Source organism: Protopterus annectens, chromosome 12.part0 (assembly GCF_019279795.1).
Source record: "Protopterus annectens isolate FY-2018-M chromosome 12.part0, PAN1.0, whole genome shotgun sequence".
In the NCBI taxonomy this organism is placed as follows: domain Eukaryota; kingdom Metazoa; phylum Chordata; order Ceratodontiformes; family Protopteridae; genus Protopterus; species Protopterus annectens.
This window is the reverse complement of record NC_056746.1, coordinates 1,296,168,404-1,296,190,434: the sequence shown is the minus strand read 5'-3', so window position 1 is coordinate 1,296,190,434 and position 22,031 is coordinate 1,296,168,404. Positions and strand designations below refer to the sequence as shown.

General features: G+C 41.0%; 1 protein-coding gene across 2 annotated transcripts in view; it reads right to left on the bottom strand.

Annotated features, from left to right (window-relative positions):
* KIF3B (kinesin family member 3B) overlaps window positions 1–22,031 on the bottom strand; it is a 446,778-nt gene that overhangs the window by 388,902 nt on the left and 35,845 nt on the right. The gene's annotated exons all lie outside the window — the stretch shown is intronic.

The window sequence follows — 22,031 nt, the reverse complement described above, 5'->3', positions numbered from 1 at the left end:
CACTAATGTCCCACTCACTAGGCTGGACAGGCAGAAGGTTACTGTTAGTTGCCTGTCAGAAGCCAGAATCCGCCACGCAACACAAGCACTCAGGTCACTCCAGAACAAGTATAAATATGACTCCGTCATTGTTCACGTTGGTGTGAATGACCTGAGACGTAACTCCCTGGACTACATGAAGAGAGACATGCAAGTGCTCTCTGATCATGTAGCCCAGGCTAGTATGACCCTGACCCTGAGTAGCATCCTGCCTTCACCAAGTATGATACCTCAGTATAAAGAAAAAATGATCAATTTCAACAACTGCCTAAGCTTCTGGTGTCATTCAAAAGGGATCCAGTGTCTGTTAGCCTGGGACGACATGCTCGACAAGCCGCCTAGCTTCGCAAGAGACGGCTTGCACCTGTCACCCGTAGGCTTTCAAATACTGGAAGAGACTCTTGCTGCCCCCCCCCCCATAGTGCCTTTTTTAGGCAAGGCTCAAAAGTCAAACCCACCAACGTAAACAGCACAATTAACAAAAAACTGAGGGTTATGTTACTCAACGACAGGAGTTTAAATCTCAAAATGCACGTGCTCAAAGCACTCCTCAGTATGGAGAATGTTTACATCTGTACAGTAACTGAAACCTGGTTCAAGGCTCCAGAGAGCACCCCAGAACTACCGAGCTACAACTCATATAACACGTTTTGGCCATAGAACATGGACCGAAACACAAAAGGAGGTGGTATATCCATATTCATCAAGGATACCTACATCTCCAGGTTAGTGGCGCATCATGATACCTCTGAGATCACCCATGTGCAACTAACATCGGGCAAATCTGCAATGCAAATTGTGGCCTTCTACAGATCTCCCTCCATGACCCTGGACCACCACTCCACCTTTCTGGAGACACTGGAAAACATGAAGGTCCTACCGAACATCCAGATATTGGGCGATTTCAATTACCCTACCATTCACTGGGAAAACTACTTGAGTACAAACTCCCAGGCCCAATGCTTCCTGGAATTCAACAACTCAAACGCCCTGGATCAGCTGGTAAACACCCCTACCAGAGGTGAAAACATATTGGACCTGGTCATCACCAACATGGGCCGTCACTGGTGAGATCAGACCATAAACTAATCACTCTGGATATCAACAGCACACCACCACCCGCAACTAAGGAAACCACAGTAAAAAACTTTTCTAAAGCAAACTTCACCTTACATAAGACAGAGGTGGTAAGTTTCACAGCCCCCATGCTAAAGGATAATGCTGTCCAAGATGCAGAAACCTTCACATGTGCACTCTATGAGCATCTACAAGGATGCATGGATCGTGCCATCCCTAGCAAAACCAAGACTCACTCCTCTAAGAGAAGGAAACCAGTTTGGTGGACCCCTGCAATAAACAGGCTATACAATAGGAGGAAACTAGTTCAGAAAAAAAGCAAATCCCAAGAAGGAAAGACATCCCTGATCAGTATCAGTAAGAAACTAAGGTCCCTCATGAAATCATCCAAGGCTAACTTCGAAAGAAAAATAGCCAAGGATTCAAAAGATAACCACAAAGCCTTCTTTAGCTATGTTAAGAATCTAAGTGGCAACTCGCAGATATGCACTGAACTAGTGCAAAGTAGCACAAAATATACTGAATCTATTGATATTGCCAACATCCTGGCAGATAGATTCAGTGCAAACTTCACCCCCCTCTCACCTCCAAAAGGGCCCACAACAATACCGGAAAAGTGTAGTGTCCCAAAAATCACAGATGCACAGGTGAAAACAGCCCTTTCAAAAGCTGAAAAGACAGCGTCAATGGGAACAGATGATGTCCCAGGCCGCGTCTTGCACGAACTACAGAATGAACTAACCCCCCATCTAAAGACGCTGTTCAGCCTCAGCCTCTCCACAGGCTACGTGCCCATAGAATGGCACACAGCAACGGTTATTCCTCTCCACAAAGGAGGGGCCACAACTGACCCTGGTAACTATTGCCCCAAAAGGCGGTCTAGCATGGTCTGCAAGGCTATGGAGCGCATCATCATGGAACACATTAACAAGGACATTGGGAACCTCCAAACACTTGACCCGACCCAATTCGGCTTTGTTAAGGGAAAATCATGCCTGCTAAACCTGGTTGACTTCTTCGAGACAGTCACCGAGGCCACAGACGAGGGAAAGGTGGTTCACACAGTCTACCTTGACCATGCCAAGGCTTTCGACAACATTCCCCACTCGGGTATTACAGAAAAACTCACCAGCCTGAACATAAACCCCTAGGTCACAAGATGGGTTGCCAACTGGCTTACAGACAGAACTCACAGAATAGCGGGCTCCAGGTCAGACTCTAAACCAGTCACAAGTGGTGTCCCGCAAGGCTCGGTCCTGGGACCCATACTGTTCGGCATATACTTCTCAGAAGCACAGGCAAACACAGGAGGACTATGGCTAACCAAGTTTGCCAATGACTGCAAACTGGGAGCCATAATTGACTCTCCGGCTGACACGGACATCCTCCAAAAGGGCCTTACTGAGATGGACACCTGGTGTCAATATCATGGCCTCAAGCTAAATGCCAAAAAATGCATAGTCATCCCATTTGGGAAAAACAAAACAGCCACAAATTACCACATAGGTGGCAGCCCCCTTAATACAGAAGAGGTAATAAGAGATCTGGGGACCCAGGTAGATAGTAATCTCTCCTTTGACAATCATATTGCCAAAGTAGTTAGGAAATCCTTCTATGTGGCCCATCTAATTACTAAAGGGTTCGCATCTAGAAATAAAGAGGTTATAGTGCCCCTCTACTCGTCACTCATTAGACCCAACATAGAGTACAATGCCCCATTTGGGATGTACCTCACAAGACACTTCTAACAGCTGGAAAGACCACAAAAGTACCTCACCAAGAGGATTACTGGCCTCCAAAATATGTCCTAGCAGCCCAACTGAAAAAACTCCGGCTGTACTCCATGGCATATCTCTTACTCAGAGGTGATCTCTGCCTAACTTACAACGCCATGTCCAACACAGAATTGATGGACATGCTCCGCCTAAAGAAATCCAAGTCACTGCGAACCACGCTTCCTAGTGAGCTAAACCTTGCCACAACAATAAATAGAGCATGCTGGAGGGACAGATTCATGTCACAGAGACTCCCCATGCTTTGGAACAAAATTCCAAATTACATCAGGCAGAGCCTCTCGCTAACACTCTTCAAGAGAAGCCTTGACAAGTGGATGGGTAACAGAAAATATATCCCTGGGATCACTTCATTGGCTCTGCTTGACAGAGGATCAGTTAATTAATCAATGGGGCGGCGAAAGCCGACACACTCTAGCTAGGCTTATAAATGCCCTCGGGCAGATAGCCTAGTACCTACCTATGTGATATCAGGAGTAATAGATACAATCAATTCAAACCTATTTTAAAGTATGGTTTTATGTCTAATAATAATAACACATCTACTATTGATGACAAATGGTGTCAAAGTTTTGCATTACCCATTAGCAGAGGCATGAAATCCATTAGAAATATTTTAAGTAACAACTGCAGAATCTTATCAAGTGACAACACTGTTAAAGATGTTATAGTAACCTCCCCTAAGTTTTATTTAAAAAAAACTAAAAAGTTTAAAATCAATGTTTGACAGAGGCGACCAGGTTTTTTTGTTATCAGAACACACCTTTGTTAACAGTTACAAGGGTATGTTCACTTGTGGCAGGTGCGTGGCTTGCAATTTTATTTTAGTAGGGGGACAAATACTGTTTTCCACATAGTAATGTGTCTGTTTCATAAAAGAAAATTTTTTATTGTAACAGCACCATTGTGGTTTATGCAGCCATCTGCACAGCTTGTGCAAGTTTCTATATTGGGAAGACTACCAGGGAAATGAGTGACCGAATTAAAGAGCATAATGGTGCAATAAGATCTAAAGATTTATCTAATGCTTTAGGCAAACATAACTGTTTCCTGTACTAATTTTTCTATGTTCAAATTCCTGGTGTTTGAGCAAGTTGACAATTTCTTTGGGGATTCTGATGGGCTTTTGAAAGTTTTAGAATTGAAGAGGCAACTTCATTGAAAAGCTGACTGTTACCCTGGTTTAAATGAAACCTTAAATTTGAAATGTGTTTTAAAATGGATGCAGTGACACACTGCACTCATTTCATGTTTTCTTTAAATTATCTCATGCTTCATTCCTGGCAGTTAAACATTTTTCACTCTCTCATGGGCTCACAAAAAGATTCCACTGTTTATTTATTCAACATTTTACAGTTGTTTATTGTCATGCGTAGAATGGGCATGCCTTCGTTGAAGGTTGGGCGTCGAGATGGCCCCTCGGCACCGTAAAAATCTACTGCCAATCATTAGCGGACCGGAGATCCGCTGTGGCGACCCCTAACTGGGAAAAGCCGAAAGAAGAAGAACAACACTGGTTGTTTTTAAATTGTTCTTTGTTAAACAGTAAGTGGATTGCATTTTTCATCTATTCTGAAGAAGTTCCTACACAATAAAGGACGAAAGCTCGACCTATTATGAGGGTTTATTGTTTTACTTAATATTATAGTGAGTAGTTGCTGTTGTACACACACGCACACACACACACACATTGTATATACATATATATAAATGTAACAGCCAACTTACCTCCATCTTTTAATCCACTCAGTACAGAAGAGGTGCCAAGCCACCATGTAGAAAGCACGCATGCCATTGCAAATGCTTACAATAGGGCCACTAGCAGCACCCCCACGACCTCAGTACTTTCGGACGAAAGTACAACAGGGCCTCCAATGCTAAAAAGGAAAAGCACCATCAACCCGACGCTCAACAACCACATAGGGATTTATTCTAAAGTTTGTGAAAACGAACTCAGGGCCCTATTACAGAACAAGCCCCAAGATTACCGTAACAACCTCAGCAAAAAAAGAACAAGAAGCACTACACGCTTTAAGTACCAACAAAAATATCAATGTACTTAAAGCAGACAAAGGAGCGGGAATAGTCATAATGAACAACTCCACTTATGTCAACAAAATGCAAGTAGTACTTGATAATGAGCGCAACTATCGAAAAATCACCAAAGATGAAGTATTAACATGTTTCAAAAAAATAGACGCTACACTTCTCAACCTAGACAGAGATCACCGCATCTCAGAGGCGGAACTCGAATTCATGCGAGTAGACTCCCCAGAAGGAGGGAAACTTTTCAGTATCCCAAAAATCCACAAAAACCAACTGGACCCCCCTCTTAGATGCATTGTATCTTCAAAGAGGACCAAAACGGTATACATCTCTGAGCTACTAGATTTACTTCATCCCATTTGTACAGACTTCACAATTCTACTTAAAAGTTTCATGGGAATTCCTCCACAGAATCTTTCAATTTCAAACTCAGTACATGCACAAAGACGTGACTCTAGTCACCCTAGATGTAGTTGCACTCTATCCCAGCATCCCACATAATGAAGGGATACAACATGTGTTTGACTATCTCATCAAACACCGTAAGGTAGACCCACAGAAAGTCAACACCCTTTGCTTACTCCTCAGACTGGTCCTGGAAAAAGTACAGTTTTGTACCTACCATAAATGTAGATGTTCTTCATCTCACATTGCTGCAGTCCTAACACTTGGGTAGTCCGCTGTCCCAGTCGGCCCGAATACCAAAGTATAAGGCTGACGTCGGTCAAGGCGCATTTGTCTGACATCAGGACGTCAGGGTACAAATGCGCATGACCGACGTCATATCCCCAGTCTTTTTTGCCGCATGGTCCGATGCAGAAGCAGTATTGCGAGTGCAGGTTGGCGTTCTGAAATTTTCTGAAGTCGGAGTTTCAGACCGAATCAAAGTTGGCTAAGTACCCGCTAGAATATTTTGGTTTTCTTGCCTCAGTATTTAACGGATGTCAGAAAAAGTGAATAACTGTATTTCTTGTGGGAAACAGATACCTCATAGGGATTACCATACCTTGTGTATACCTTGCTTAGGGCCTGAACACGACGTTGTTGGCTGTCGCTCTTGTGCTAGATTTAACAAACGCACTATTAAGAGAAGATTAGATTGTGCCAGGTTAGTTTTTGGGAAGCGTTGTAATTACAACATGCCGTCGGATGCTCCGTCGCTTCGCATCTAAAAAGCGCAAGGACAAAGCAGCGAAGCCTAGGGTGGAAGAACCGTCTGTCCCGGACGTCGGTTCTTTAGAGGGCTCGGTGGAGCCGGTGGTTCTACCAGAAGTTCCTTTGGATTCTCAGGAGAGACTTTACTGTTACAAGATGTGTCCTCTCAGGAGGTAGGCCAGGCTGAAGGGGCTTCTCAGGTAGCTGTTCTCCCTTCCCTTCCTACGGTGGTTCCGCCCTCCCCTTCTGTTTCCAAGCATTCTTCTAGAGGCAGGCCAGGGTTACCTTCAGTGGGGTCTCCCTAGTTCTTCAGGGTCTCTGCCTAAGAAACATATGCTTAAAATGGCAGAAGATTTGATTACTATGATTAGAGGTTCTATGCCCCCCCCCTGATAAGAGGCCTAGGGTGGAACCTGAGCTTGAGAGTTTTGAGCAGTGTTCGGAGGCTTCTGAGTCTTGGCTGAAGACTTGCAGGAGTATCCTCCTTATTCTGATTCTGATGTAGATGATTCTACTCCTTCGGCTTCTCCTCCTGAGGATTTTTCTTTTTCAGAGACTCTTCATTCCATGAGGGAGCATTTTAAATGGGAAGGTCAAGATTTCTCTGATTCCAGGAAAAGGCTTAGGGAATTTTGTTTCTACCCCAGCATAGGCCTTTGGCTATACCTCCTGTTCTGGATGTGGTAGAGGATGTTTTGCAGAGGCTTCCCTGAACCCTGATTCTTTGCCTCCTGCCCCAGTTAAACCGGATAGGTATTATAGGGTGCCTGAAGCTCATAAGTATCTTTTTAAGAGTCCTAGGGCAGACCCAGAAACTGTTTCTCAGGGCCCTAAAGGTGTTAAGGCTTCTGTTGTTAAAAATCCTGTTCCTTCTGATAAAGAGGCAAGGGCTTTGGATAGATGGGGAAAGAAGGTGTATACTTCTTCCACTTTAGCCATGAGGGCTTTGAATTGCCAGTTTCACATGTTGAAATACCAAAATTATCTCCTTTCACAATTGAAGTCTAAGGTAGATGCTCTGGCGGAAGGTATTGAGTGTAAAGAGTTGCAGGATTTAGTTCATGTTTCTGAACAGGTGGGTAAGCATTCCTTGCAATGTGGTTTTGATGCTGTACAGGCCTCTTCGAGGGTGGCAGCCACTGGTTCTGTTCTTCGTAGGCACGCCTGGCTGAGGGATCAGAATTTAGCTGAACATGTAAAGACAAGGATTTTAGATGCTCCTTTACAATCTGATGTGTTATTTGGTGCGCCTGTGGAAGCAGTTTTAAAGAAAATGGAGGACAAGGCTAAGTCTATGCAGACTGTTAAAGATTTTTTGCAGGTTCAGCCTCCAAAGTTTAGTAGAAATTGGCCTACTAAGGGGTGGACATATCCTTCTTATGATTCTCAGTCTAGGGGTAGATCTAGACGTGGTAGGGGCAGAGCTCAAGGTTCTTTTAGGCCTAGAACAGGGAGTTCACCTGCCCAGTCTTCTGGTGAGGGCAGGGGTCAGTCCTTTCGTAAGCAGACCCAATGACCTGCCTTTTCAGCTGCCAGAGCCTTCTCGTCTGGCAGCACCTTTGGGAGGAAGGCTGGCACTTTTCAAAGAAAATTGGAGTGTTATTGGATATCGTTCACCACGGTTACAGGTTTTATTTCCATACCTTGCCTCCTTTCAAAGGCATGCCAGACATTCCTCCTATACAAAGAAAAGAGACTCACAAGCAAATTTCTCTGTTACTCCAGATAGGGGCCATTCAGCCGGTTCCTGTGCCAGAAAGGGGCCTAGGATTTTATTCTCGCCTGTTCCTAGTACCAAAAAAGGGGAACACGTGGAGACCAATTTTGGATTTGTCTATCCTCAACACTTATCTGGACATTCCCAAGTTCAAAATGTTGACGTTACAACAGCTTTTACCTCTGCTGGGCAAAGATCACTGGATGGTAACTTTAGATCTCAAGGAGGCTTACCTTCATGTGCCTATCAGACTCAGTTGCAGGAAGTATCTGCGTTTCGAGCTGGAAATTCCCATTATCAGTTCTCTGCATTGCCCTTTGGCTTATCTACTGCGCCCAGAGTATTCACAAAAGTTCTGGCTCCAGTCGTAGCTTTCTTCAGGCTAAAAGGAATACAAATCTATCCTTACTTGGGCGACTGTCTGATTCTGGCTCAAGAAAGGACGAGCTTCTTCAGCATCTGGAATATGTGATAGCAGTGCTAAGATACCTGGGGTATTCTGTGAGCGAAATAAAGTCCAGTCTAGTACCCTCTCAAGACATGTGCTTTCTGGGTGTGAGACTGAATACAGCAGCCCAGATGGCCTTTTAACCCGACAAACAAAAGAATCTTTCCCTTTACTTCCATCAACTATCTCTTCAGTCCGGGCTGACTGCAAGGACAGTCCTTCAAGCCTTAGGGTTCATGGCATCTTGTATTCTGGTGCTTCCCAATGCCAAACTGCATATGAGGAAGCTGCAATGGTATCTAAAAAATGTATGGACACAGCACTGCCAGGATTTGGACACTGTCATTCCAATTATACCTTGCATTCAAAAGGAATTTTTGTGGTGGGCTCAGGAATCTCACCTATACAAGGGACTCTCTGTGACCCGGCCAGAGGCGAGTCAGATTCTAATGACAGATGCCTCAGACATAGCTTGGGGAGCTCATCTGAATGGAAAGTGGATACAAGACAAGTGGCCTGCCAGACTACAGCATCTACATATCAACATGAAGGAGATGTTAGCAGTCAGTTTGCATTACTGGCTTTCAAGGAGTTACTTCTTCCAGGGCAGGTGTTGATTCTAACAGACAACACAACTGTCATGTGGTACATCAACAAGCAAGGGGAACACATTCTTATCCTCTATGCAGGCAAGCAATGATTTTGTGGGAGACTGCGCTCAGCTTGCAGCTAAATCTTCAGGCAAGGTTTCTGCCAGGAGCACAGAACTCCTTAGCAGATGTGTTAAGCAGGCGAATCATGGATCCCCACGAGTGGAAACTGGATCTTCATGTATTTCGAAAATTGACAGTGTCATGGGGAACTCCAGACATAGATCTGTTCGCTTCTCCACTAAACCACCAGCTGCCAAAGTTTTGCACGAAAAGGTTCCATCACATAGCTTGGAAAGTGGATGCTCTTTCGTTCAGTTGGGAAAATCTTCATGTGTATGCCTTTCCACCTCTGCCTCTCCTCCCAAAGGTACTCCTAAAGGTCAGACAAGACAAGCCAAGGATGATTTTGATAGCTCCAGATTGGCCTCGGCAACACTGGTACCCATTACTGAGGAATCTGGTAAGGAAGCCTCCATGGCCTTTACCTTTAATTCCACACCTTTTGTCTCAGAGGGACGGTCATCTACTCAATGTCAAGCTTCACTCTCTTCATCTAACAGCCTGGCATATTCTGTTTTGAACCACAGCAGGTCTCAACTTCCTCAACAAGTTTTGAATGTGATTATTCCTTTGCTTACTCCTCAGACTGGTCCTGGAAAACAACTTTTTCAGTTTCAAAGACCACATCTACCAACAACAATTAAAAGGAGTAGCCATGGGAGACGAAATGGCGCCCTCATACTCCAATTTAGTCCTATGCGCCTGGGAAGCAGACGCACTGACAAAACTGAAAGGGTTCGAACATATAGCCATGTATGTTTGCTATATCGATTACATATTCTTCTTGTGGGAAAGCAGTATCATTGAACATGACCGCTTTCTCGACAGAATGAGCAAAAGCATTGACTGCCAGGATTTCACAGTAGCGGGAACGGGCACACAAGTGAACTTCCTAGATGTGACCCTCAAATCGGAAGGTAAGTCACACAGCTTCACCTCCACCCTATTCAGAAAACCCACCCACAGAAATAACCTCAGACTACAGAAGTTAACACCCCCCTTTCATGAAAAAAAAATGTAATTAAGGGGCAATTCGTGCAACTTAGTAGACTGGTCAGCGAGGAGCAAGACTTCACAAACGAATGCCACATGCTCCACAAACTTTTCATAGAAAACTAATATCCAAACCACCTCCTTAAAAAAAGTTATAGAAGATGTCACAGAGCACAGACCCACTAGGCATAAGCGCATCCTCAAGTACGGATATAATAAACCCAGCCCCAAAGAAGACAATCAGCCTCCAAATTTCCCTTTACTAATCTCCAATGACGGCCCAGCCATCAAAAAAATGTTAGCACTAAACTGGGACATACTGCAGGCAAATACAGACCTCAGCAAAGCCATAGAAGCTCAACCAGTATTCACCTATAAAAGGACAAACTCACTAAAAAACATGTTTGAACACTATCAAAAAGGTAGCATCCCCGAAACAACAGGTTCCCCAGGCACGCACCCGTGCACACAAATGCACCTGCTGCCAGTACATACTTAAGTCCAAAAGAAACAGTATTCACAGCAAAAACAAACCCATCAGCTTTAAAGACTACAATACTACTAAATGTTGTGTACCTTACCAAATGCGCACATTGAGAAGCGTTCTATGTAGGGATGACCAAGCGCAAGCTCAGCGACAGGATTAAAGAACACTACCAAGCCATCAGGAGAAACGACCATACGAACGCGCTAGCCAGACACGATTTAAACTGTAGAACCCCTGCAAAATTCACGTTTCTAATACTGGAAAGCATGATCAACTTTAGAGGAAAAAACCAGCATGCCACTCGAAGTGAGAGAACTAAAGTGGTAAATAGAACTGAGTGTGGACATCCTGCCTGGCCTTAACGGCAGCTTAAACATCAAATGATTATTAAAATGGATAAGATAACCTGATCCAAATAAAATATAACAAGCTGTAACAAAATAAAATAAAACAAATCAAAGTACTAGTACAAAAACTATACCTATGTAAGCCTAAAATAACACCCACCTACCTACTACAAGTAGGTCATAGCACTGTCATGTTACAAGTCACCAAGTTATCAAATTGCAAGTTACTATCGAGAATTTAAGCAATGTAGTAATGTTCCTCATAAGATTTCTGATGAAGTTCGATTATGTAAAAATAAACAAGCGAACGAAAGAGCTCAAATCTGCATCTGGCTCCGGTCTCGTGTTTATCCACTGAACACCCAGGTTTCCTTTACTGATATATATATATATATATATATATATATATACACACACAAACACACACACACACACACACACATATATATATATATATATATATATATACACACACATATATTTTTTAAATTTTTTTAACAAACCAACAAAAACAACTTTTAAATTTATTCTCACAACTTTATATTAAGATTTCAACACACCTTTTATTTTTAAAAAATTATAAATTAACACAAATCATAAAAAAAAGAAAATTATATATTTTTTTTATTTTTTAATATAAATTTGAAGGAGAAAAAGAAATTTGGAGAGAAAAAAAAAAAAAAAAAAAAAAAGTATATTTGAGAGAGAAAGAGAGAAAGAGAGGAAAGTTTTTGTTTTTTTTTTGGGAGGAAAGATTTTTTTATTTTAAATTTGAGAGAGAAAGGAAAGAGAGAAGAGTTTTTAATTTTAAAATAAATTTGAGAAAAGGAGAAGGAGAAAAAAAAGAAAAAAAAAGGGTTTTTTTTTGAGAAAAGAAAGAGGCAAATAAATAAATTAAGAGAAAAAAAAAAAATTTTGAGAGAAAGGAAAATTATAACAATTTGAGAGAGGGCTAATTTTTAAAAAAAAAAAAAAAAATATATTATAAATATTTCTTTAGTATTATTTTTGAGTATATATAAAAAAAAAAAAAGAATTTACACACTTTGTATATATATATAAAAAATGCTAAAAATTTCTATATTTTATATTATTTTGCAAAATATTTTGAGATAATCTTTAAAAAATATATACAAAATTTTTTATAATAGGAGCAGGCAGGAACAAAAAAACCCATCCCACAACCACCAACCCCAACTGACCAAAAAAAACCCCCCCAAAAAAAAAAAAAAAACCCACACCCAAAACCCCCTCACCGGAGGGAGAAAGAGCACACGGCAGACACAAGAGAACTGAAGAAAGAGAGAGCAAACACAGACAGGGCACACAGAGAGAAGAGCCTCAAGCCAGCCCAAAGGACTGCTGAGAAGAGGAGCATAACAAACCAAGAAACAAAGGCAGCAGGCACAAAGGGCAAAGCACTACACACAACCACCACAGAAATCAAACAGACCACTTTTTTTTCACACAAACAAAAACAACCCAACAGACTATGTACACACCAGACAGAACAACACCACACAAAGAAGCAGACAAAAGGGAAGGACAACAAAACATAAGGACAAACCACACACACACACACACAAACACACAAACACACACACAAAGACAAAAAAGAGGAGGCACAGGAAGATCAGAAGAAGGCACAGGGCGGGACAAGCAAAATCTTACTACAGGCAGGACTCACAAAAAGAACAAAAACAGGACAGACAGAGAGAAAAAGAGAAAATGGGAACAAGAACAAACAGGGCATATGAACAATAAAGGAGCTGGGCCCTGCACAGAAAGAGAAAAAAAAGGGCATACAACACATATCACATAACATCACACCACAACCCCAGGAGCCCTTTTCACACTTTTTTCCACAGAAAAAACTTACAAGGAAAAAAACACTAAAAAAAGGTATTTCTCACCCTAACATTTCTACTTAGAAACAGTATGAAAGAAACACCACAGAGCAGAAAAAAAGGAAAGGAACAAATGAACAAGGTGGGACTGGAAAGGAAGCACTTGGAAAATGAAAATCAAAAAAATAAGAAAGATTTTGGAGAAGAAGAAAGAAAAAAAGAAAACTATATTTCAATCAGGAAAAAAGAAGAGGAGAGATTCTTGTTTTTTGAAAAAGGGAGTTGAAAAGAAAAGGTAAATAATGGTATCTGTTTTCAGATGTGCAAGAAAAAAAGAATATGGAAGAATAGAAAAAAGAACCCACATGCACATATATGGTAAGATAATAGAATATAGAATACAGTAATATTAGAATAAATAATATATATATAGAAACTAATGAAATACAGAGGAGAATATATCTAAGTGAACATAGGTGAAGGTGAGTGGGCAAGGGAAAGGAAAGGATGGTGGAGGAATATGGAGGAACTTAGTGGAGTGAGTATCAGGAACTAGTGGAATTGTACATGGAAAAATGTAGAATGAGAATGAATGTATGTAAGACCAAGGAAAAAAAAAGGGGGCTGCATGAGCCAAAGATGTAGAAATTGATCTTGTGGAATGTCCTTTGGGTTTGCTGATAAGTTTGATCAGAATCATAAACATAAATGATACAATCAGTTAGCCATTAGAAAGAGTTCTTTTGGTAACTGCAAGACCCTTTCCTTGTCAGCAAAAGCTACAAAGAGTTGATCAGATTTCTGTGATCTTTGTTCTATCCAAATAAAATCTTAGCTGTCTATGGAACATCCAATTTGTGCAACATATACTCCAATTTGTTGGAGTGGTTTTGAAGAAAGTGGGTAATTCAATGGACTGATTAATATTAATAGAACAAACTTTGGGAAGAAGGATGAATTAGTGCAAGAGAAACTCTGTCAGAGTGAAAGATCAAATAAGGGTGTTTGATAAAGAGCCTGAAGTTCAGACAATAGCAGATGTAATGGCCACCAGAAGAGTTTTCGACAAAAATTTCAATGGGCAAGAAGCTGGTTCAAAGGGGCAACATTAATTTAGAACAATAAATTTAAATTCCAAGGTGATGTGGAGCTTCTGACTGGTGGTCTAATATGAAAAACCTTTTAAAAGGCTTTACAAAGTCTGTGAGCCATAATAGGTGCACCATTTCTTCCACATGATAGAGAAATGGCAGCCAATTGACTCTTAAGGTAGCAGGAGAAGCCCTTCCTGAAATAATTCGTTAGAACTCTAAGATCTTATTCAAAGGAGCTATAACAGGGTCCAATGATGTGTATCCAGAAGACAAAACGCTTCCATTTACTAGTATAAGTCTTTGTAGTGGAAGCTTTATGAGAAGCTACCAAAATATCTGAACTGCTGTAAGGGACCTGGCTGTGTTGGAAGCGAGCAGCTGCTGCTAGATGGAGAGACAGGATGGGTGAGAACTCCTGACGAGTGAGTCAGTAGATCTGGCTCTGGGTCCAGCATCCAGGTCCCCAATGCGTGATGCAGAGAAGGGGAACCAAATTTGACGAGGCCAGAATGGAGCAATGAGGATTATAGTCCTCTGAAGGTTGTTTGGCTTTCTGCAGAAACTTTGCAATCAGGGAAATGGAGGAAAAGCATATAGGAGACCCGGGGCCAATCGACCAGTGCCCCTGGGGACTTCCCCTGGAGGGTAATAGGGCAAAGTAGCTCCTGCATTTGCTCATTGGAGACGCAAACAGATCGCAGGAAGGCTGGCCCCAAAAAAATCCTTTCGAACTGACTGTTTGAGGGACCACTCGTGAGGCAACAGATTGCTCTGCTCAGCCTGTCGGCTATGTTGGATGACCCGGGATGTGCGTTGCATCAGAAAGCGACCGTGGACTCGCCCATTGCCAAATTCTCATGGCCTCTCTGCATAGTTGATAGGACCTGGTTCCCCTTGCTTGTTTATGTACCAGACTACGGACATGTTGTCTGTCTGAACTGCAATAGTCCCTAGAGGAAGAAGGGAGCAAAGTGTTGCAACGCAAAACACTGCGCTCAACTCTAGAACATTGATGTGCAGATTGTACTCCAAATTGGTCCATTCGCCTTGGACTGTCTGTCCCTGAAAGATGCCCCCCACCCTATCAGGGAAGCGTCCGTGGTCACCGCTGACTGTGGGTAGCACAAATGGTCTCCCTGGAAAGGTTGCAAGTCTGAAGCCACCAGTTAGGTGTGATTTGCATGTTTTGTTATAAGAATTTCGTGTGTCAGTGGTAGTTGTTGAATGACCATTGTGCAAACAGAAGCCATTGTAGAACTCTCATGTGCAGTCTTCCCAATGGTAATTGCAAGGAGAGAAGCTGACATGAGACCCAACACCTTCAGAACTTTTTGCTGGAGATTTCCTTGACAAGAAGAGAAATGTTGAATTGAAGTGATATATCCTTTCTGGGGAAGTTTTAGAATCAACTGACGTATCCAATTCGCTCCTATGAACAAGATATGCTGTGATGGCTGTAGCAAAGGATTTTTCAAATTTACGGAAATCCTAGGTGTGAACACACAGTTGAAGAGTAATCTCTGGCCTGTATCAGTTGACGCTGGTGGTGGCAGAAAGGAGCCAGTCGTCCAGATACGGAAACACCTGGAATCCTGGCGTCTCAAGTGAGACGCTACCACTGCCATGCATTTGGTGAAGACCCTGGGGGCTGAGGTCAGACCAAAGCGCAGGGCTCGAAACTGAAAGTGACTGGCTCCCAGCCGAAGCGCAAATGATCTCTGGACGCCCTGGCCATTTTGATGTGGTAGTATGCATCCTCTAGATCTATTGAGCACATCCAGTCGCCCTTCTGTAAGAATGGAAGGATCGATTGAAGCGTGACCATTCGAACTTTTCTTTCTTGACAAAGGTATTGAGGTGCTTAGGTCCAGAATGGGCCTCCAGTCCCCTGTTTCTTTGGAACTAAAAAGAACCTTGAGTAAGTTCCGAATCCTATTTGGTCCGCTGGGACTGGTTGGATGACTCTTTTTCTAGCAGCTTTGAAATTTCTATAGCTGCTGGGTCTCGCAGATGGTGGTACATCTGGGAGTCTTTTTGGAATGGGATGGATAGAAGGGATTTGTTGTAACCTCTGGTAACCACGCTTTTACCCAATTGTCTGTAGTTATTTTGCCAGGCCTGAGGGTATAAAGCTAGCGACCCCGACTGCCTCCAGAGCAGGACAGTCGGGCCTCCTCTCAGGAGTGCTGGAAAGGTTTACCAGGGGTGTATCCCTGTCACCTTGGTTTTGCGGATCTGCCGCCAGGGCGCCTTCCACCTCTGCCCCCTCTGCCTCTAGAGGGGCATCACCCTGTGTGCCTGGGAAAGATCCTTGGGGTTTTCGAAACCACATTTTCCACCACGCTGCCCTTTGGGGTACGTGGTCTGGGGGTGGAAAACGGACTCGACAGCAGACAGAGTCTTTCCCTCCTGTTCACACCGGGTAAGGGTCTCCTTTACTTTGGGGCCAAAGAGAGTGGCCATCAAATGTAGTAAAGGAAGACTTGAAGGCTTCCAAGAATGAACATAAGCGCATCCAGGATTGTCTACAAGAGCAATCGCTGAAGCCTGCTTCTACTCGATCCTTCGCTGCATAGGAAATCAGCCTCATGGACGAGTTAACAATGGATTAGGGTATTGAGATGCTGTAACTTTCTCTGAGACAGCAGCATCTGTAGCACCCTGGAGGGTATCTCCCAACTCTTTGACTAGATCCCTCTGCGTGTAAATGGGTCAAATAGTTCAGGGATCGCATGAAAAGCCGCTGAACTAAAATGCGCTTCCCATATCTGTCCATAGTCCTAGAATCTTTGTTAGGCGGATGGACAGATGAGGAAGACTCCGACATCTTTTTCGTGGCTGCCACCACCATAGCGCCTACTGGAACTCCTTTGTAAGGTAAGCTTATCCTGAGGTGCTGTGATGTACTTGGTTTCCTAGGGACAGGTTCCACTGTCAGGAGTCTCCACGCCCTTCGAGCAATTAGTTCCATTAACTCATCAAAGGGCGGAGTGACCCAGGAGGAGGAAGGGCGAGCACCAAATGCCTTCAGCAAACTGACTCATCCTCAGAAGGGGGAAGGGACTGCCAGTCACCTCTCTGTTTCAGGATCTCCAAGATGTCAGAAAAGAGACATCTTCTGAAGGTGACTTAGGGGACCCTTCTGACTCATCTAAGTCAGTATCAGATGTCAAGGATTCTTGTGGAGAATCCAAGTGTCTCCTCTTACACAATCTTTCCCTAGGGACTTCTTCGTGGGGAGCATCCGAAGAAGCCTCGAGGAAGAGGGGCACCCAGGGGTGGCTGAGACACTGGTGCCCGACGCTTGGATGTGGCCGTGGGTGCAGAGGAAGATAACGGCCCTTTATGGGGAGGAGAACTGCTGCTGATGTGGTTGTCTGGGTAGACAACACCTTCCTCATGAGGTCGAAGGCCCCCGGGTCCCGGGTGGAGGTATCTCCGGGTTCCGAAGAAATGGGAAGAATCCCCGGAACAGGCACCGAAGGCATCGACCCCGTCACCGGGGCCGAATCGATCCGCGCCGAGGCCCGGAGGGTTAGAGTCGGAACAAACATCGTCCGACTCTCGCCCGAACCAAGGACAGATCGGCCCGACTCGTACCGGATCGGATGGAGTCGAGGTGAGGTGCCGACCGAGAAAAGACGGTTCTGGACCGAGGGCTCCACAATCATAGATCAGCCTCTTCCGGCTCCAAGACTGACAGGTCTCGGAGGAGGAACAGGATGGAGATAGGGAGGCCTTCAAGTCGACACCAACTGGGTGGAAACCGAAATAAGTTGGACAGGGCCGATGCTCCATAACTTCTGCACCACACGCTCCACGCCGGTGTCGAAAGTTTGGAAGAACGAGCGTCGAAGGAACGAAGACGGAGCCGACCTCAACAGAGTCGGTGGAGGGAGCTCCATCACCGGTTCCAAGACTCGAGGCTCAGGAACTGCCAACAGTTGAACACTCGCCCAAGTCTGTGGAACCGGTGATCTAACTAGAGAAGAGCTCGGAGCCGATGACTTGGCTCGACGCTCGATTCTTAGAGGACTTGATGCCTGGTCTGAAGCATCCAGAGCCTCCTGAAAGAGGGTTTCAGACCTCTGTCCATCAGTTTCCTGCGCTATCTGTCATGACCCTCCCACTAAAAAAGAGTGACAAATGAGCAGTCCTCTTGTAAGTGGAGAGGGCCAAGACAGTAGACACAGGAACTATGGTTGTCAGTGACCGACATTTTTGGCCACACTGACAACGCTAAACCAGATTTACTTCTCAGACATTTAACAAAGAAAGACAGTCCAGTAGTAAAAGTCAAAAACAGTCAAATCCGATAAAGTGTAGTCAAGTAAAATGTCAAATCAAGTCAATCCAGTAATAACTAGTACAAAGTAGTAAAGTAAGAAGGTAGGCCAAAACTCTAATAAGTTAAAAGTTAACTTAAAGAAGAAACCAACTCACACACCTATCACAAGTAACTAATTTAAAGAAATAAAATATACAGAATAATAAAAAATCTTATCTGAAAGCCTCGAGCTAGCTCCAGCGAATATGCAGCAGCGCAAACTAGATCTGAGGTAAAGGCAGAGGGGGATTGTGGGTAGATTGTCTCGAGCTTCTTCTCGATGCAGAGCTTGCATCGTCGCACGGAGCCGAGGATCGGCTCAACCCATGTGTAAGAACAAAGGCTAGATTGAACACTCACATTATACACTGCTGGAGTACCTATAGAACAAAGAACAGAGATATACAAAAAAGTTATGCATACATACAATTACAAGAATGTATATGGACACCAGAGTAGTTTTGGTGTTCAGTCAGTGAGAAACCATGATCATACAACATGTAGCTGAAAAAAAAACAATAAAAGTATAACATCAATCAAAGAGTGTATGTGAATGGTAATCTAATAAATAAAGGCCTGTATCATACAATCCATGCAATGTATTTGTAGATGAAAGCCATCTTAAAGAAGGATCTGCTCTCTGAAACACAGCTGACAGGAATGTGCATCCACCCATCTGTTCATAACACAAACAATGTTTAGGCATGACAGGAAATATAAGAAAAATTTAAAAAAAAAAAAAAATATATAAATAAATATTTTACACAAACCAAAACTTTTTAAAAAAAAAATATATAACAAAATATGATATAATAAATTTTTCACCTATAATAATATATATATTTATAAAAAATGATACACTTTATATATATAAAAAAAATTGTTAAACACAACATATTTATATTTTTAAATTTAAAAAAACCCATATAATAAAAAATATTTAAAAAAACTATATATATATATTATATATATTTTAAAAAAAAAAAAAAAAAAATATATAAATATATTTTATATAAAAAAAAACAAAAAAAAACTGAAGATATATATATAATTATATTCACAAAAAAAATATATATATAATATAATATATTCAAAAAAAACAAAAAAAAAAAACACAACACACTTATATTTATTTAAAAAAGAATATATATATATATAATATACAACAAAAAAACAAAATATATATTGAACAACAAACAAAAAAAACATATATAGAAAAAAAAAAAAAAAGGAGAAAGGAGGCATTATATATAAAAAAAAAAAAAAAAACATATATAGTATAAAAAAAACAACACAACAAAAAAACTATATATATATATAAACACACAAAAAAAAAAAATATTAAGAAAGAAAAGCAGGTATATATTTCACACAAAATATATTACATATATCATCTATTATTACAAAACACAAAAAGAGTATTATATATTAAAATATCACACAAAACACAAAAAAACACATATTTATAATTTAATAAATACACACCCATATTCATTTTTTATACTATATACAGGTATACACACACACACACACAACATATCTAAAAAAAAAGAGGAAAAATCAGTGAGTGCCTAGTGAAAACAAAACTTGCTTGCTGCAATGGAAAGTTCTGACTATCTGCACTGTTAGAGCAGTGGATATAAAGTTGCTGTCACAGAACTATATGGATTTATTAGAATTTAAATGATTAGCTGTATCTATAAAAAATATTAGGTTACATTTATGTGAGAAACTTAATTGTCAGCATTTAAAATGTCTTTATAGGAAATTAGAAGTGCAGGAGAATAGAAAGGTGAGACAGGATGTGTTTCAGGTTGGTAGCCTATTCTCCAAAAACCCTCTATTAAAAAATAAATTAACCTAATTTAAAACATATAAAAAAAAAACAATAAATAATAAAAACTTTTTGTTTAAAAAAAATAATTAAAAAATTTTTTAATACTTTACAAAATTTTTCACTTTTAAAAAAAAACAAAAATTTTTAAAAATATTTTTCTTTAAAAAAAAAAATTTTTTTAAAAAAATTAAAAATATTTTTTTTTTAAAAATAAAAATTTTAAAAAAAAAAAATTTTTTTTTTTTTTTTTTTTTAAAACATGTTAAATGTTTAAATGAGAAATTTTTTATTTCCAAAATCCCCCTGAAAACCCCAAAAAAACAAAAAAAACAACCCTCAAAAAAAACAAAAAAAAAATAACAAAAAAACAACACAACCACCCAAAAAAAAAAAAATAAGACACCAAAAAAAAAAAAAAAAGAGGCGAGAGGGCACAGGGAAAGGAGGCAGAACGCAAGAGCAGGAGACAAACACAGAGCACAGAGAAGACAAGGACACAGCCCAAAACGGAACCACAGGAGAAAAAAAGCACAGACTAACAACCACCACAAACCCCCAGGTTCTACAATAATAAGAAACAAGAAAACAAAAAAAAAAGCAGAGAAAAATACTAAAAAAGTGCACAAAAAGGAGCCCATACACAACAAGAAAGAAGATGAACAAGCAGGCCCCAAACCAGGAGAGTACACACAGGTTAGCACAAAAAAGAGCAGCCAACAGGCACAAAGATTTCAACCAGACAATACAGGTGGTCCAGTTTTTATAAGGAAAAAAAGAAACATTACTTGAAGGACATGACAAATGAAGAAAAAATGAATGTGTAAAGAAAGCAGAATGGAGTGGCAAGTGAAAGAAAGGAAAATGAAAGATTTAAATAAGGAGGGAATGTTATTGGTTTTAAAAGATAGAAAGAATGAGTAATGGAAGAATGAAATGGTGGAAATGGAAAAAAAAAAGAAAACATATTTTGAAATACCAAAAGAAATGAAACAAAACATAAGAAATAGATAAGCACAAACCAAATTATATAGGAGATAATAAATACTTGAGGAAAGATGGATAGTAAAAAGAATAAATAAAAAAAAAAAGTTCATGGCATCTGTCCAAGTACACTAAACATTCACAATACTAAACAACTCGGACTTCAGTTGCAAATTCTACGTGGTAAAAACATACAAACTACTTCCAGTAACACAAAATGATATTATCTGAATGTAATACTTCCCGAAATCTGCTTCAGAGAGCTTCTATGTACTTTCAAATTTAGCACTTTCCCCATTTTTAGAAGATTCATGACACATGATATTAAAGACATGTTCGCCATAATTTTGGTGATGACTGTTCCATTTTAATTAGATAACAAAACGAAGATAAATGTACCTATTCTCAAATGTAAGCACACAACAATGAGGAGTTTAAGTTCCTTGCTTAGTGAGGTACAGTCTGTAGGTGGGGGCTGCAATAATTAAACCCATATTTACTTAACATGCCTGCTCATTTTGACAGTTATTTTAAGCAAAACGGTGTGCTGCTCATGGATTAATGCTACTACCAATTTCAAAATCCATACGAAACAATTGGGGCCAGATTCCATAAGACATACACTGGAGTAAGTCACCACTGAGAGCAAGCCCGACACAATGTCAAAAGTCTTACTCTTGGTTTGGAATTTATTCAAGTGCAAGGCCAATCTATAAAGCAGGCTTACACTGGAGTCCACATTCTAAAAGACTTGCTCTGTAAGACTGCTTTATAGATGGGCCTTAAGTCCCTTCCACACAGAACAAATCTTTAAAATCACAGCAGGCTTATACAGAGTAGGTCACTTACACTGAGCGAGTTTTGCAATCTGGCCCTTTATTCACCCATTCCACTACTGTCCCATAGCATAATTAGTAGGGCTGATGGTTTTCTCATTACAAAGAACAAAACCATTGTACAAGAAACAAAGAAGACATTTAAATACTTTCATCCACAATAAAGCAGACGAAGTCTGTATTAAATTGTTAAACACCTTTTTTCTTTTACTTGCTTCTAGCACAGCAGTTTTGTTTTCTGCTACTGTTTTACAATTTTTTACTACTTCATTCCGTTTCCCCTTATTAAGCAAA